At 37.1% G+C, this 16,044-nt stretch overlaps 1 protein-coding gene and 1 long non-coding RNA gene across 2 annotated transcripts in view; one reads left to right on the top strand and one right to left on the bottom strand.

Moving 5' to 3' along the window:
• The window catches only part of LOC101737466 (mucin-17), a 90,805-nt gene that overhangs the window by 68,394 nt on the left and 6,367 nt on the right, over positions 1 to 16,044 (bottom strand). The gene's annotated exons all lie outside the window — the stretch shown is intronic.
• Positions 1,499 to 3,262, top strand: LOC119629506 (uncharacterized). The gene is made up of 2 exons (XR_005245502.2): positions 1,499 to 1,638; positions 1,844 to 3,262. It is a non-coding gene; the product is annotated as an uncharacterized LOC119629506 (long non-coding RNA).

Raw genomic sequence — 16,044 nt, 5'->3', positions numbered from 1 at the left:
AGCAACGCCTTCTTCCTACACGAGTAGTAGATGGCGGTGTCATCGGCGAAGAGCGCCAGATGGGTCTCCGGAGACCGGGGTATATCATTGATATACAAACTGAATAGTAACGGGGAGAGGGCGGAGCCTTGCGGGACTCCGGCTGTGACGTGACGGGGCCGGGAACGCGTTCCCTCGACTCGATATCGGAACGAACGGTTCGACAAGTAGTCTCGTATGATGAGCACGAGTCTGTCTGGCACTCCCATGTTATACAGTTTGTATATCAAACCGTTGTGCCAGACTTTGTCGAACGCCTTCGCTATATCGAAGAAGAGGGCTCCTGTCGGAATGGGTTCGGAACCTGTATATATGCGAGCTTATCTTGAAAATGTCGTAAGCGAGATTCAGACATCTGTCAAATATCTTGCGTTTTGTGATGGCTACCCGACACATTACCCTCCACAGTTGACGTACCTTTACCGTTATTGATAAGCCCAATGACGTAAGCATTCGTAATTCTGATAACACTTGATATTTTTAAAATTACAATCGATTGTATTAAATTAATGGGTGCGTCTGTTTGTTCGCAATTCGAATTTTGTTCATACTTTTAGTCAATTACGCGTTTAGTTAGTTAGTTTAGATAAAACTTTTAGTTTTAGTTATAGCATACAAATGGTAACTTTGACTACCGTCTGGTGTAGTGGTAAGTGACATGGTCACTACACGAGGGGGTCGCGGGTTCGAATCCCGCCAAGGGAAGATATTTGTATGATAAATATAAATGTCTTTTCCAGGGTTATGGATGTCTATTAAATATATGTATGTGTATAATAAAAATCGTACATTTATTTCCGTTATCTGGTACCTGTAACACAAGTTCTTTATTAACTTATCACGGGACCAGTTAACGTGGCGTGATTGTTAAAAAAATAAATAAAATACACTAGTTGAAATCGTTATCCAGAGATGATGACACTTGTTTAATTTTTCCGGGATAAAGTGTTGCTTGTAATCACTATCTGCCGTGCGATTCTGTAAGCGTTGTTTAACAAACTCGCACGTGAATTTGGTGTGAGTTTTCAAATTGGCATTCTGTAAATTTCATTGTAGTGCCGAATCTACACTAGCGCCCCTCGCGGGTGAATTGAACTAGCAAGCGTGAGTTTTTTTTACTAAAATGTATGAGTTGACGTTTGAAACGGCATTCTGTAGTGTAAATCACGTCGAATTTCGGCAAGAACTTCGCATCGCAAAATCATTTTATTTGTCAAATCAAAAGTTAGTATTTTATGTGTTTGTTGTGAGTGAGAATATACGAAAACGTTATAAACCGCTGTTAATTATTAAAAAAATACTATTAATTAACAAAATTGCACTTTAAAATAACTTTATTCTTCATCGATATTTTGTGGAGCGTATGTTTTTATTGAAAACATTGTTGAAAGAGGCTGACGCTACGGATCAGCGTGAAATGCGTCGACAAGCCTACGAAATTCACAATTTATCACTTTTAACTTGAGATGACGACCATGTAAAAGTATAAAGAAAGTGTATAGATTGTCGAAGGATCATATGAACCAGTTAGGGTGTGAATTACACCCTTTGATGAAGACCACTAAAAGCCATTGAAAAGGACTTTCAACTCTTCTAAAGGTAGGTATTCCACGTGGTAAGATTGTGTCTTTATGTACAAAATAGGTACTTTATAACATATTATTAAAGTTTGCCCATTTGTTTATATCCAACTCTCCCATTATTGTAAAACTATACCACTAAACTAATCTACCAAAAATATCTTGAAAGAATACAAATTAGATTCTCTAATAACTATGTGTATTGTTTAATGATTATTTCTTAGTTTCAGTTATTGTGCACCTTGTTATTTTTGGCCAATTGAAGTTACCAAAAAAATCATAAAAGAAAATATAAGAACACATTTGTCCCAGACATCCCAGTGTATATCTGAGGTTGTGGAGGCTCTGAACAACCCAGCAACTATATATAAATATTTAAGATTCCCACAGAATGCTCAAGAATGGCAAAAGTTGAAGGAAAAGCAAAGAAAAAAGAAGAAGGTGGTTTAAGCTAAATAGGAACAGATGGCGGTGCACTATAAAAAACAAACTGTTTCAAGGCCATGACCACGACCCTCAGTAATGAGGAAACCCATGCAAGGAGGAGGAGGAGAGGTTTAAGCTAAATAAAAAAATGTTTTCTTCATAAAAAATTACCAATATTAATGTAATGCTAAATATTGCAGTTTTTATGAAAAATTTAGAATCCTTTGGGTTATTGGGTGTATTGATGGGAAGTTGGTGGCCTTAAAAAGATCTGCTACCAATAAAAAATGGTTTTACTGTCGCAAAGAATATCATGCAAGAAATGTACAATTTGTAAAGCTATTAATATTTTTCGAAATTCTGATATGTAATCCATAAACGAAATGTGTATTAAGAACCTATGTATTCAGATTGTATTCATTTCAGTTAAATTGTAATTGTGTATATTGCTATAAGTTATTGTGAAATATAGTATTTATCTTAAATAAACTTTATTCAGTTATAATCAAAACAAAATAAAATCTACTAGATTAGTCAATGACAGCAAGTAATGACCATTATAATTATTTAACATATTTTCGGGCTTTCTGTATATTGTCAACGTTCCAACCTTATGACACCTTTTGCTATTATTTTTTTCATTGCTTAGATTGGTGGACGAGCTCCCAGCCCACCTGGTGTTAAATGGTTACTGAAGCCCATAGACATCTACAACATAAATGCGCCACCCACCTTGAGATATAAATTCTAAGGTCTCAGTATAGTTACAACAGCTGCCCCACCCTTCAAACCGAAACACATTACTGCTTCACGGCATAAATAGGCGATAACGCTATGCTATGCTAGCTAATACCTGCTAATAATAGCTAGCTATTGCTAATATGGAGGAAGATACTCCTGATGCTTTGTAGCACCGCCTTCATTCCACTGCCTGTAACTCAGTGTAAAGAACAATAGGTATGTTAAAGAGTAGATTCAGGTGTTTGCTGATCTATAGGGTGCCAATTTACCACCCTGATAAGATAGCAAAAATAGTTGTTGCGTGTTGTGTTTTGCACAACATTTGCAATTGTGCAGAGCTGCCCGTTCCCATGATTTCAGATGATGAGATTACATGTACATTATGGTGGTCATGTTGAATTACTTTGTTAAATTTTACTAATTAGCTAACTTATAGTGTGAACTAACTTCAAATATAAATTAATGATTTATAAAAATAGTTTTATTATAGTTTTATTCAATAGTTATATACAATAATTTTGAAATTTGTTTGCATCAGTAACTTATGTGGAAATACAGGTTTAAAATTGCTAGCGCTGCATGTGCTAATTCCACCAACAGTTCATCCTTCTTGCAGATTGTCGACTATTCATTCCCCCATGGTTGTAAGTTTCATTAAGTTATATATGGTACTGTGTTCAAAAATGCTTTGGACGACACTCATATGAACACCCTGAATCTTCACCTGCAGTTCCTCTATCCACAAAATTCTCTCAGTAATTTGAGTACACTCTGCTTTTCATTGTAAAAGTGGTGAAATAGCAGGTCAGGTGTTGAGGTGCTGAAAAAAATAATAAATTTATTTAAAAACAAGGTTAGGTAAAATACAATGTTTACAATACATGCAACAAAATGTTTTTATTTACAAGTAACAGCATTATACACAAATCAATGTCCCTAATATGGTGGTTCAATGAATAGGTACTTTGACCTGAATAAACACATATCAACCCAATCTCTTGACTAACATGTGAGACCTACTGTGGCTGGAGCTACTAGTAGTAGCATCACAATAAGTAGAAGTTACTTGCATTTAGTTAGAGGATGATGACTGCAAAATAGGTGATTCTTGATGCAATGCTAAAAAGGCAATAAATATTAATTTTTAAAATGCAAGTTTTGTTTAGGTATTTGTTTCAGATAATTAGGCATAACATACATACCTGTATGTTTGCGATTGTTCCAATACTGATACATTTTCCGAGTTGGCTATAAATTCTCCTTACAATATTCTGATGATGTGGATTAGTATTTTCAATCTGTTGTAGTTCCTTAAATATAATAAAATAGGTTATGCCTAAATTTTGTTCTTTATTTTAAACTGAGTATGCAGCCTTTAGCCAACATAATGTCAGTTTAGTCAATACTCTGGCACTGCCTGCCACCCCTGTACCAGTATGCACACCCTTTACCATAGATACAGTCACCTCTGCATCAATAAATACATTCCAACAACATCAATCTAACTTGCAATACCTAAATTGTGAATGATTTGATTTATTTAATTCAATATAATTTTTTTGTTGGTGAATTTGAGATACAAATAAATTACCTTCATGCCCTGTTAAAATAGAACATCAATAAAAACGTAGTAGATAGATATATAATATAATATAATAATAAGCCTTTTTTATTTCTTGTTTTACAATCTTAGGTGGATTATAATATTACATTAAACAACTAATATGATTTTTGTTAGCAAGTTAGCTTAAATTATGTTAGTAATATAAGTACATGTATTAAAATAAATATAAATTAACAAGAAATCCCGGTTTGGGTAAAGGCCTCCTCCAAAGACTTGTGTATTATGAATCCTGCTCCAGATTTTTCCGGGTGAAGTTCCAATGTAGCAAAATATAAAAGCGTTGTGTTCTTCTATTTGTTACCCTGTCATTTAACTTCCGAAAGTCCCACGATATCGTCATGTATGATGACAGATAGTATATATATTTATTTATTTATATATCTATTTTTTTTTGTATTAGTGACTACGCTTTGTCAGATTTTGTCCGAGTTTTTAAGGTTGGGTTTGAGTTTTGTAACTTTGGAGGGTTTTGGTCGTAATCTTCCACGGTGACCAGCCGGGTTGGAAGATTTTTTTGTCTTTTTTATTGAAGTTTGTTTATTTGTGGTATCAGTGTGGAGAGAGGGGGTTAGTTGTTATGTATTTTTATTCGTTGTCAAGAAGTTCAACATGCTTGGTTTTATAGCTTTTTCGGTGACACTATTTGACCTTATGACCTTGATTTTTGAGTCAGACAGTTGTTGTTTATTCTTTTTTGGTTTATTTACTAGATTATGGATATTTTCAGGAGATATTGAGAGATTTCTCTTATTTGTTATATTCTTGTCTTTGTCTAGTACTATAAGTTTATCGTATTTTATTATGGCAGTGTTTCCTTTTTCTCTTTCAATCTTTAGTTGCTTTTGTAATTCTTTTCTTTTATTTAATATATCCCGTGGGTAATCTTCCTTTATATAGTATGTTGTGTCTTTTAGTGCATTTTTTTGTTTACATATCTCGATTTTTAATCCTAGATTAGAAAGAGTGACAACAATTGGTCTAGGTCTTTCTCCTTTTTTTCCAATTCTCTTTATTTCTTGTATGTCTCTTCGTTCTATGTTTAACTCAAAGTATTTTTTTGTAAATTCTACCAAAGTATTTTCCAAGTTTGAGTATGAGGTCTCTTTTTCGTCTAATCCGAACAATACAAAGTTTCGTCGTCTTGCTTGTTTTTCCAAAAAATAAAGACGTTTCTCTTGATTTTCTACTTTTGTTTGGAGGTTGTCATATTTTTTTTCTAAAATTGTAAATTTTTCTTCCATTATGCTATTTATATTTTGTGTTACCTGTTCCGTAACTTTTTCTCCACTTCTTTGTATGGCGATTTTTTGTTCATCTAACTCTTTTTGGATGTGACGAAGTGCATTCATAATGTCCTCCATGATTTGTGAGATGCTTAGAATAAAATTAGTAAATTATATTTTTATATTTTTATAGCACTGGTAGTGTCATCTGGCGACTATTTTCCTATATATTTATTTCCTTTTCTAAACTAATTCATCCAAGTGATAGCTTTTGTTTGCAAATCTATCGATAATGTTTCGTTGTTTGTAGGACGTAGTACATCGAGTTTCAACAGATGGCGCTGGTTTTGATTTATTTAATGATAATTGCCTAATCATCAAGTATAGATTTAGGTTATTTTTCTTCTATTTGTATTTAGTCCACAATAGTCCACTAATATTCACACTTTGTCACTTCCTACCGCGATTTAGTTCGTTTAGGTAATAATTTTTCGTAATTATTGTCCATTTGCCCCAACAAAATGATAGTTTGTTATTACAGCTATTCACTATTTATAAGCAGATAAGTTATTATTTCACAATGTTGTAAATCATTTGTTTATAAATCCATAATATTCTATTCCACTGGTTTTTAAGCACTGATTTTATTTTTAAATCTACAAAATACTCGGAGCTGATGTTCGACTTGACACAGTTCTGCCTACCCTCTTGATTGAATCAATAGATAGATATATCATACATAAATATATGTTAACATGTCCTAAATATCTCACCGGGAATGGATCTTAACTGACAAGAGAATTTAGTTCCTATATTTTTTTAATATCCTTGTTCTCTTATTGAACATGTTGAGATTCGATTAATCCTTTTGTTTCGCTAGCTTTTAACCCAAAATGTTTATCAATGCCTCTATTTGCGCCAATGTCGGATGAGAAGAACGCTCTTTAAATCTGTTGGTAATATATTTAAATTTTACATTAAAAACGAATGGATGAAACATTGATAGCCTCAAATTAACTTTTACTTACCTCATAATTTTTATTTAACGTTAAATTCACTCACAAAGTATCAACAAATCTAGAAAAAGCAAAATAAAAACTTCCGACCGCTCGAAATTGTTTTGAAAACAAATAAAATTTTGTTTTTTAATTCTGGTATTCGCCAGTGCACGCAAAGGAACTTAGCGTACAGCCAGAAATTACAATTAATTTCATAAATATATGACTTTTAATTTTCTTTTTAGATATATTAGATGTGGTTTAGACACGAAAGCTTAAATTCATAGTATTTTCTTACAGAATGCTTCTAAATACAAAGAAAAACTGAAACCGGTAAGCTTCGATTTACATTTGCGTGTATACGGCTATCCATAGTAGTATTGTAAACAAACTTCGTTGTCACTTCACTTCGCTCGAGGCAGGGTAATTAAGATTAGTGTTTACAGAATGCCAAATCAAGGTCATTCCATTGCGAATGCGAAGTGATGGAGAATTTCGTAGTGAGATGCGAGTTCTTGTTTGAATTTTAGAGAATCGCACGGCTGATCTATTAATTACCAGCCGATTTAATAGTTACATATAATATACTAGCTGGCCCGGCAAACGTTAATTTGCCATATAAACTGTTTCTAGGAAAGATAAGCCCTCCGAAGCTCTCCGAACATCCGAGAACCCACTAAGCCGTCAGAGAACTCTACGGGAACCTCCGAGAATCTAGGAGAACCTCCGAGAATCTACGAGAATCTTCGAGAACCTAAGCCACGCCGTTCGGATTGTCGATAATCCCATTCTCACGGATCGTTTGGAGCCTCTGGGTCTGCGGAGGGACTTCGCCAAGGTATCATCAAATGTAATCGAAGTCTATTGAATATGCATTATTAAGGATGATTGAACAAATATCCGTCAGACCTTTATAAACGAGATCACACCAGAGGTAAAATAGCTTTCATAAAAATAAAAAAAAAATTTGAAATCGGTTCACCCACAAAAAAGTTTTGTGGTGATAAAAAAAAATACGAATTGACAACCGGCTTTTTGTTGAGGTCGTCTAAAAGACTGACACCTTTTTGGGAATGATTGTCACAGACCACGTCTATTAATAAGTCCGGATAATTTTGATGCTTATTTATATGTAAATTATGGATACAAAAATCTCGCCCGCGACTCGAATTACCTCATTAAGATAATGCGAATCTATAAGAAACATGCATAGCTCAGATAAGATACATTATCCGTGTTCGTTGCATTGTTACTGAGATTACAGTACATTGGGTGTACTGAGACGTGGTCGTAGGATCGATGGTGGCAGGACCTCTTGTGAGTCCGCGCGGGTGGGTATCAACACCTTGCTTATATCTGCCAAGAAGCAGAAATGCGCTTCGGTTTGGAGGGCGGGGCAGCCGTTGTAACTATACTGAGACCTTAGAACTTATATATAAAGGTGGGTGGCGCGCTTACGTCGAAGATGTCTGTGGGCTCCAGTAACCACTTAACACCAGCTCGTCCACCCATCTAAGCAATAAAAAAAAAAAAAAAGATGGTCCTCAGGAATCAAACACGGGTGTCGCTGTTAGCTGCTAAGTAGCTGGGTACCCTAGAATGGTAAAACTTAACCCATAGACACAGCCCACTGAGTTACTCATCGGATCTTCTCAGTGAGTCGCGACTCCGATCCGGTGGTAGACTCTACGAAGCACTGCTCTTGCTAGGGCTAGTGTTAGCAAATTCTCTGAGGTTGAACCCGTGAGTTCAATTATCGTGAGTAGTTGGATTGTTTTTTTTTCTTCCTACCTAGCTGATAGCCTTAAGAGGCTATTTCACTAGTAGGTGAGAGCTCACGGGGCTCAAACCGGAGTGTTGCTAACACCGGCCCTAACAAGAGCCGTGTTTCGCAGAATCTACCACCGGATCGGAATCGCGACTCACTGAGAAGATCCGGCGAGAAACTCAGTGGGCTGTGTCTGTGGGTTAGTTCGCTCGTCGAACCCTTCGTCGCAAGCGACGGATTCGACGAGGACGTTGACCTGTGCTTGTGGTACCTAAAAGCACCCTTAATGGATCTGGAGGATCCGTAATGAAGTGTTTTAGCCAGTAGTTGGAATAGTCCTTTAGGCTTATTTATTAGGACTATTAGGAGATAAAAAAAAGAAAATACATTTTAAGTATGTATTTCATTTTTAAAAAATTGGTACCCGCTGGCGGGATTCGAACACCGGCACTGTCGCATCGCTCGATACGAATGCACCGGCCGTCTTATCCTTTGGGTTGGGTTCACACGTCATTGTCCTGCACGTTTTCTTTGTATTCGTTATTTTAACGTACAATCACCCGGGTGTTCATACGGTAGATTTTCATCAGTGTAAAAAAAATCGGTTGTCTGTAAAGTCTGTTTACTGACGATAGTTGCACGTGACAACGTCATAAGAAAACACTGATGGAATGGTTTCATTTTTCAATTATCGCAATTATCGTTGCTATAAACAATTGACACCACATTCACTTTTTACTGAACTTCATACTTGACGAAAACATGTAAATGTATTATTGTATAGCAGCTGTCCACGCGGATGCATCGCTCACTCAAGTAGGAGAGAGACAGATGTCGAACGCTGCCGAACGCGGAGGCCGATTGTGCCTCTTTGTCGCTCGTTGCGCGCTCTCGCTTGCACTTCAAGCTTTAAATGGAACGCCTCATGAGTCATGTTTTTTCGTGCGTGCAGCCGGCTTCATCGAATTATAAGACGCTGTCATGTCAAAAGAACCACCGCAGTCTTCACACAGTTGTCACACACTCTGTCTCGTTTACACAGTGCCGTGTAAACGAGACAGAGCTTATACTATGCGCCACGGCAAGCTGAATACGTTGAAAATTCATTCGATTTGCTTGACAAGTCCGTTGAGTATTTATTTAAGCCAGGGGTTCCCAAACCTATTTTGTCTACTGCCCACTTTGAGAATAAATTATTTTTTAGCGCCCCCATTTTTTCACCTACTTAAAAACCACTATAGTGAGAGGTCAGTCGGTGTTTTTTTTTTGTTGCTTAGTTGTGTGTACCGGCTCACAGCCCACCTGGTGTTAAGTGGTTACTGGAGCCCATAGACATCGAGATATAAGTTCTAAGATCTCAGTATAGTTACAACGATTGCCCTATCCTTCAAACCGAAACGCATTACTGCTTTACGGCAGAAATAGGCGGGGTGGTGGTACCTACGTGCAGACTCATAAGAGGTCCTACGACCAGCGATTACGCAAATTATAATTTTGCGGGTTTGATTTTTATTACACGATGTTATTCCTTCACCGTGGAAATTAATCGTGAACATTTGTTAAGTGCGTATTTCATTAGAAAAATTGGTACCCGCCTGCGGGATTCGAACACCGGTGCATCGCTCAACACGAATGCACCGGACGTCTTATCCTTTAGGCCACGACGACTTCAACGACCGTGTCTAAGAGTCCTCCTAGATGAAATTACAAATCGTCTCCCAAGACTCTACACAACGCCCCCTTTTTTTTCCGGGTCTCTTACCGCCCCCCTTTAGGCCTGCAGCGCCCACAAGGGGGCGTTTTCGCCCACTTTGAGAAAAGCTGATTTAAACGCATAAACGGTGTTCGATTTTTTGCAGCATAAACGACATGTTCTATGCACAATGTATGTGCCACTATTCATTCGTTAAGACGTATACTGCATGTTGGGACTTCCTTTTCCTTATTCCTTTCTCAATCCCCTATCCACGCCATCTCTTGACACTACAAGATAAACTACGCACGTATGAAAATGGCGCGAAGAGTGTGTAAAAAAAACTAAAACATGGCGCCGGTGCAAAAACAATAAAATTGTGATTTTTTTATCAATCAGCACTTAAAGCTCTCGCCAGTGAGAAAATTGAATAGAATGCATCGACGAGCTACGGAGTGAGTCCTAAAACTTATCCTTTTCTCAGTCCCAAGCATATCTAAATTCAAAACACTGCAAATAAACGTGCAAGACGTTACTCTGTCAACCCAACCTTAGCCGCGACGATTTTAACTTAATTTTAATCTATTGTAATTCAATTGTTGTACCTATAAAACAGAATAACGTTTCGGATAATCTAGATTCTTCTACCCTTAAGAAGCCGATGTAGTAGATAGTGGCACATACGCCACTATTCATTCTTTAAGACGTATACTGCAAAAAAACGTGCAGGACATTACCTTGCGAGCCCAGCCTTGGCCGCGACGACTTCCTAACTCAATTTTAATCTATTGTAATTCAATTATTTCGTTGTACCAACATAACAGAATAACGTTTCGGATAATCTAGATTCTTCTACCGTTAAGGAGCCGATGTATACCGATCGACTGATTACTATGAATTGAATCGGTAAAATATCGATATCGCACCGATAATCTTAGATTCGCTTGCGCGTTGTACGCGTTAAAACGAATTGATGGAAAAATGTTGTTGAGGCGATTAAAACATTTTCCGGTTTACGTAATTATTGAAAGAAAGAAAAAAAGAAATCATTTATTCACCAAACATAGTGAAAATGGGTTATTACATAAGTTAAAAGCAGCTGGTGTATGTTTTGTCATTATTTGACATGCGAATTTTAGTGCAGTGTAAGATATTATAATCTATATATTAATACGTGAAGCAAAAACTTTGTATCCCTTATTACGAAAATTGCGCGGACGGAGGAGTATGAAATTTTCCACACTTATAGAGAATATATAATATACTATTATATGTATGTATGTGTGTATATATGTATGTATGTATGTATATGTATATGTGATTTTGTATATATGTAGATATACTTTTTTTGTATGTATTCGTTACCTAATATAAATTTCATTGCACCTACCACTATTTACTCTGCACTACCTTTGGTTGACTGGTAGAGAATGCCTTAGGCATTAAGTCCGCCAATGTAAATTTTACATGAAGTGTAATAAATAAATAAATAAATAAATAAATAAATAAATAAATAAATAAATATAGAGAAGAAGTGCACAATGCTAATATCTTTTTAAAATAATACATAAAAGATACATTAAATCAATAAAGAAAACATTACACACACTACATACCATGTATTTGACGCACACACGCATGCATACTATTTATTGTCAAACTTTTGTTCTTGACGTCTGTGGTCCAATCGAGAATAGATTAAATATTGTTTGTCTTTATTAATATTTTTTATAGTGTAGTCTTGGCGAAATTTGTGATTATAGAAGTATAAAATACAATCATAATAGTGTACAAACTTACAATTCCAATTAACTATAGTCGAATTTCGACTACTGCGGGACCTCTAGTATTATATAATTTACCATTCATTCATCCATAATTCAACCAATAATTAAAAAATCCATTTATTTTCAATGTCGTCCCTAAAAAAATCATTTATGTGATAATAATTTCCACTAATGAGGTCATCTTGTAGTTTTTTCTTAAAATGAAAATCGTCTAAGTCTCTTAATTTCTTTGGTAGTTTATTAAATATCCTAAAGCTCATACCTATTTAACGGGATCTTACTACGATTAAGTCGTCGTGGCCTATAGGATAAGACGTCCTGTGCATTCGCATGTAGCGATGCAACGGTGTTCGAATCCCGCGGGCGGGTACCAATATTTCTAATGAAATATGTACTTGACAAATGTTCACGACTGACTTCCACGGTGAAGGAATAATACCGTGTAATAAAAATCAAATCTGCAAAATTATAACTTGCGTAATTACTGGTAAGACGTCTTGTGAGTCCGCACGGGTAGGCACCACCACCCTGCCTATTTCTGCCGTGAAGTAGTATGGCGTTTCGGTTTGAAGGGTGGGGCAGCCGTTGTACTGTAAAAACGGAGATCTTAGAACTATTATCTCAAGGTAGGCGGCGGCATTTACGTTGTAGATGGGTCTATGGGCTACGGTAACCACTAAACATCAGGGGCAGCTTTTATACTGTACCTTGTAGGAGGTTTGGCCCTCAGCCCGAAAAAAAAAGTATGGCGGCATTTATGTTGTATATGTCTATTGGCTCCGGTAACCACCCAGGTGGGCCGTGAGCTCGTCCACCCATCTAAGCAATAAAAAATAGAAAATAAAAAATATGGTTTATGAATCGTTCGGAATATAGGCTTAATCCGGTCACCGTTCTCGTCGAACCCGTCGCCTGCGACGAAGGGCTCGACGAGTAAATTAACCCTCAGACACAGCCCACTGGGTTTCTCGCCGGATCTTCTCAGTGGGTCGCGTTTCCGATCCGGTGGTAGATTCTGCGAAGCACGGCTCTTGCTAGGGTTCGTGCTAGCAACGTCGTCAAGTTTGAGCCCCGTGAGCTCAGCTACTAGTTAAGGCTCCGCTGAAATAGCCTCTCAAGGCTATCAGCTTATGGAGGAAAAAAGAAAGTTTTTCCGCGGTGTTTCCCGAGCGCTATGAAAACCTCCTCCAGTCAAGCCAGAGCACCGAGCGAGGTAAGGTCTATGTATGTTTCTTTGTTGCATTATGATTTTATGGAGGTCTGGTGTTAAATGGTTACCGCAATCTTTAGACATCCACAACGTAAAGCCGCCACTCAATTTGAGATATGAGTTTCCTTCTTCAAACGAGGCTTGTGGAGAGTATTAAGCGGTAGGCAGCGGCTTGGCTCTGCCCCTGGCATTGCTGAAATCCATGGGCGACGGTAGCCACTCACCATCAGGTGGGCCCTATGCCCGTCTGCCTACAAAGACAATAAAAAAAGAAATCGGAATATAAAACTAATTTTCTTAATTCATTTTTAGTTAGGCCAATTCAATTCTATAAAGGTGCTGTATACATGTGTTTGTTTTGCATTTTAATCAGCTAGTTCACGGTCTTAATTAATCTCTTAATTCGTTTTATCGGTGCGCTTAAAGAATTCTGGCGCTATGGATTAAAACACTATCGTGGTTTGAGTGTTTCGATTTTAATAAAGCAAATTCGATATGGACTGGGATCCTTCGCAATTTTTTTTTATTGCTTAGATGGTTGGACGAGCTCACAGCCCACCTGGTGTTAAGTGGTTATAGGAGCCCATAGACAGCTACAACGTAAATGCGCCACCCACCTTGAGATATAAGTTCTAAGATCTCAGTATGTTGCAACGGTTGCCCTATCCTTCAAACCGAAACGCATTACTGCTTCACGGCAGAAATAGGCATGGCGGTGGTACCTACCCGCGCGTACTCACAAAAGTTCTTACCACCAGTAATTACGAAGAAGTTTGGTAGTTTTAAAGCTAAGACGAAGTTTGGTAGATTTGATGAATTGCTAACACAATTGCGGGATCGTGTTGGAAGTAATTGAAATAATAACACTGGTCAAAACCAAATTAGACATTGATTGTAAAGCATAAAATTTCGATATTTTAGATCGTAATTAGACGGAAAAAAATACATGACATGAAACAATTTGCTTTTGAACTTTAATAAATTGACCACATAGTGTGAAACAAAATGCATCAGCGTCGTATTTACACTTTCGTGACATTTTAAGTGTTTCTGGGCTTGTACAAAACACCTGATCGTTGTTTGTGACTCGAGTGCCATCTAGTGGCACTGTGTAAACGTAAGCACTCCACTCTCATAGCGCGTTTTTTTTTGTTGAAAGTATTAAAATTAATTAAAATTTATAAAAAAACTAGCTGACCCAGCAAACGTTGTGTTGCCTTAAATAAGATTTCTAGGGAATTTCTAGTGCAGAAAAAAAAACTAACTTATTGTAAGTGTGTAAGGATGTGGTAAATGGGTGAAAGAGGTATGTAGTGCTGTGAACGATGAGGGAATATATAATAAAAATAACAAAACCTCTTCAACCAAATAATACCTCATTATAACAAAAAAAAATGTCCAAATAAAAAAAAATATGTTAGGGGTGGACAACCCTAATCACTTAGGGGTATGAAAAATGGATAGTAGCCGATTCTCAGGCTTACTGAATATGCATAAAAAATTTCATGAGAATCGGTCAAGCGGTTTCGGAGGAGTATGCGAACGAACATTGTGACACGAGAATTTTATATATTAGATTGAAAAATGAGTATTATTTACTGTAACTATCACAGAAGCATACTTTATACCAAAAAAAGGTATTTTATTTTCATTTTTGTGAATAATTAACCGGAAAAACCTAGTATAAACGTTAGGACAAAGAACGAACATTTTTTTGTAGAGTTGTGTATAATCAGTTGACGCGCGGGGTCAACGTTTTCGGGTGAGCGTTTCGTGAGCGCTTTACAATGCGCCGTTGCATTTCATTGCGGGTTCGAATATTCTTGTTTTTTTTTCTTTTCTAATAGTGAATATTTATCTTTAATTAATGAATGTAGTGTTCCGTATCCAAAAAAGTGATGGTTTATATAGGGATTTTTATATATTTTTTTTTATTGTTGTATAGGCAGACGAGCATACGGCCCACCTGATGGTGAGTGGTTACCGGCGCTCATGGACGTCAGCAATGCCAGGGGCAAAGCCAAGGCGCTGCCTACCGTTTAAAGACTTTTAGGTAGGTACCATCATCTTGCCTATTTATTTTGTTTTATTTTTTATTCCTTAGATGGATGCACGAGCTCACAGCCTTCCTGTTGTTAAGTGGTTACTGGAGCCCATAGACATCTACAACGTAAATGCGCCACCCACCTCGAGATATAAGTTCTAAGATTTCAGTATAGTTACAACGGTTGCCCTATCCTTCAAACCGAAACGCATTACTGCTTCACGGCAGAAACAGGCAAGGCGGTGGTACCTACCCGCCTGGTAATCACGGATTCCGCTTCATCTTCGAACGTGCCTTCAAAAGCCTAGTGGTCCACTCCAAGGTCGATGGTGCAGTGTTGATGGAATGAGGAAGAACTCCGGAAGTAATTTTTTACTGAGCCTATTAGTTTTGTGAGAATGATTCGATTAACCTTGCCATTAACAACGGTGTTATAATATTAAATAATAACATCACGCGCTCGTTAGTTTGTCTGTGGCTTAAGTTTGGCTTAATATGCGACATTTATATTTGTAACTAGCTGACCCGGCAGACTTCGTAGTGACGCTACTGTGAAGTTGCAATAATTTCGCCTAGATTTTTTACCCCTTTTAATTTAATTAATAAAGAAATTTAATGACAGCAAATATTCGTTTACTAGGTTAAATAGGCGATGTATGGAAATGGTAGTGCAAGGTGGAGGGTGAAGAGGTCGACCGAAGAAGACACGGATGGAGTGTGTGAATGACGATATGAGAGAGAGAGGAGTGAGTGTTGAGATGACGGCTGATAGAAGAGAATGAAAGAGAAAAATTAGCTGTGCCGACCCCGCCTAGTGGGATAAGGTGGAGAAAAAGAAGAAGAAATATTAGTTTACTAATAACGCTTGCGACACGCAAAGTCAAAGAAAATACTATTAGCTTTTTTAAACA

The sequence above is a fragment of the Bombyx mori genome, chromosome 2 (genome assembly GCF_030269925.1).
Source record: "Bombyx mori chromosome 2, ASM3026992v2".
Classification (NCBI taxonomy): Eukaryota; Metazoa; Arthropoda; class Insecta; order Lepidoptera; family Bombycidae; genus Bombyx; species Bombyx mori.
This window is presented reverse-complemented; position numbering and strand designations above follow the sequence as displayed.